The sequence below is a fragment of the Triticum dicoccoides genome, chromosome 3B (assembly GCF_002162155.2).
Source record: "Triticum dicoccoides isolate Atlit2015 ecotype Zavitan chromosome 3B, WEW_v2.0, whole genome shotgun sequence".
Taxonomy (NCBI): domain Eukaryota; kingdom Viridiplantae; phylum Streptophyta; class Magnoliopsida; order Poales; family Poaceae; genus Triticum; species Triticum dicoccoides.
This window is the reverse complement of record NC_041385.1, coordinates 38,101,116-38,103,877: the sequence shown is the minus strand read 5'-3', so window position 1 is coordinate 38,103,877 and position 2,762 is coordinate 38,101,116. Positions and strand designations below refer to the sequence as shown.

Below are 2,762 nucleotides of genomic sequence, written 5' to 3'. Positions count from 1 at the left end.
GACCGCCGAGTGGACGAATACAGGACCGTGTTGGATAGCAAAACACGTCCGGACCATGCAGTCCGGACAGTCCGGACGGCTGCGGGCGGTTTGAGGGTCCGCGTTGGAGATGCCCTTATCCCCTTTATTTTGTTTGTTTGTTGAGCTGAGCTGGCATGTTGAGAGATGCTGCTATTTTGACCTATATGACATCTTTGAAACTACTAGTTTTGATGTGATGTCGGTCTAGTGATCTTTCCCATTCGAGTTAAAATATTTGATCTGGTTATGTCCATTTCTAATAGCTAGTTGCGCTTGGATGTCAAATTGCCATGGTTCTTTTTCATGTTTTTATTTATTTTGTGATTGATACTTACATTGACTAACCATAATAATTTCACTGCAGATGGTAGGCACAACAAGAAGTTAATTTTGATAGGTATGTCTATCATGGCTTCTGCTCAGAAAATACATGATACTTTGTCACAAACTTTGAAGCTATCTAAAGGCAAACTGCCAAGTCTAAAATTAAACAAATTATGGAGATTTGTAATTTAATGACGTGAAATTGGAAGATTCCGAAATGGCTATATTAGAAAAGGGATAGTTTACATAGTCTCATACATATACTGATATAGTATCAACTTTACTAAATGATGTTCACTTTTTGTTTTTTTACAGTTTCTCTGTCTGCTGCAATCAGCTTGCTAACATGTCTAGTTTGGGGGGTGCACCGACATAAGCAAAAGATTAGTCTTTTCATCCTCCCAAAGCAGACTGGTAGTAAATCAAGCATGGAAGAAATGCTGAGGATGTATGGATCTTTGGCTCCGAAAAGGTACAAGTACTCAGAGCTGAAACAAATAACTAGCTCTTTCAAGGATAAACTTGGAGAAGGTGGATATGGCACGGTATTTAGGGGTAGCCTACAAGATGGCTGTGCAGTTGCTGTGAAGCTCCTAAAAGTTTCCAAAGGCAATGGAGAGGAGTTCCTAAATGAGGCAATTAGCATTTGTAGGACATCACATATTAACATTGTCGGTCTGCTCGGTTTTTGCTTAGAAGGAGCTAAACGAGCCCTTGTATATGAGTATATGGCTAATGGTTCACTGGAGAAGTATATTTACACTGAGAATTCAGATCTAGTTATTGGATGGGACAAGTTACAGCAAATAGCACTTGGCATCGCACGAGGATTGGAATATTTGCATCAAGGATGTAGTACTCGCACCATCCATTTTGACATCAAGCCTCAGAATATACTTCTAGATCAAGATTTTTGTCCCAAAATTGCAGATTTCGGTTTAGCGAAACTGTGTCACCTCAAGGCCGATAGCATCCTCTCTGTCGCTGAAGCAAGAGGTACCATTGGATTCATTGCTCCAGAAGTATTCTCTAGAGGTTTTGGAGTTGTTTCTACAAAGTCAGATGTCTATAGCTATGGAATGATGCTCCTGGAAATGGTAGGAGGAAGGATAAATAAAGAAAAAGGGAATACAGAGAGCTCAAGTGATGTGTATTTTCCAAACAGGATTTATGACAGTATAGCAGAAGAGGTACAAACTTGTGAAGTCATTTACGACCTTGAAGAGGCCATGAGAAAGATGGCCTTAGTGGGCCTATGGTGCATACAATCTAACCCCGAAAACCGTCCTTCGATGAGCAAGGTGATTGATATGTTGGCGAGAGCATCAACGAATTGGAGATGCCAACGAAGCCGTTCCTTTCATGTCCCTCAATCCCGTCATATTTGTCATCGCATACAAGTTATGGTTACATATCATCGTATTGCTCCGCATCCCCTGCTCCGTTACCATAGCCAAAAGGAAGATTAATTGGGCAAATGTAAATTCGAATTGCCACTACATTACCATTATGATATTACTGTGTACCAGTAATATTTATTTTTCAGACGTTGCATCGTGTCTCTCATAATGGCCGGGCTGTTTGAGATTATTGTATTTAATACGATATATGAGTTAAAACATGGATAACCAAATAAAAGCTGGTTGGGTGATTCATGTGTTTGGTATTCCAACTTCCAACAATGGTACCTAACTCATAGTATAAGTATAAACGTCGTAGTACCTAAGTCATAGACAAGTAGTTAGGGGCCTCGGAAACCCAGTAAGCGTCGTAGAGCATCTATTCTAACCACGACCTGACGACCCTACAAAATTAAGAAACCTGAATGCTTCGTTGTGAAGCTGAATATTGCAGCAATACATGTCCAGATTGAAGTATCTTATCCACGAACCAAACATATAAAATAAGCGGATCATATTGCTCTGTTGAAGTAACAACTACCAAAAATTGGAAAAAATAGTGGCCAAATCAACCATAGAAGCAGAAGCGAGCGCACTGAATTTTTACCTTGCTCCTCTTGGAGACCACTCAATGGAATAGCACCACCATTTTCCCTCACGGGCGCACAGCTGTGCCAGCAATCAGAGCCCTACTCCTGGCGCGGCGCACATCACCATACCGCGCCGTTACTCTCCCTCAACGCCACCTCCGGGGCCCAGCATTTTCCTGCCCTGACCATCGGTGCCATGGCCGTGGCAGGCCATGCGATCACGCGGCGGGAGAGCTGAGAGGCTCTTCGCCATGCGGGTCAGGGTGGTAGCTCCAGAATGCAGCGGCGCTGGCGCGTGAGGGAGGTAGCACGGCGAGATGGCGTGGGAAATCGAGGGATGGCAGATTTGTTTCGAGCAACACAAGGCATGGCAGATCAGGCAGCGGCGGCGGCCTAACACTTGCAGATTTGTGCTCTCGGCCTTTTT

The 2,762-nt window shown here is 43.2% G+C and overlaps 1 pseudogene; it reads left to right on the top strand.

Moving 5' to 3' along the window:
• The window catches only part of LOC119274571, a 3,279-nt pseudogene extending 1,370 nt beyond the window's left edge, over positions 1-1,909 (top strand).
• The last annotated feature ends 853 nt before the right edge of the window (positions 1,910-2,762 follow it).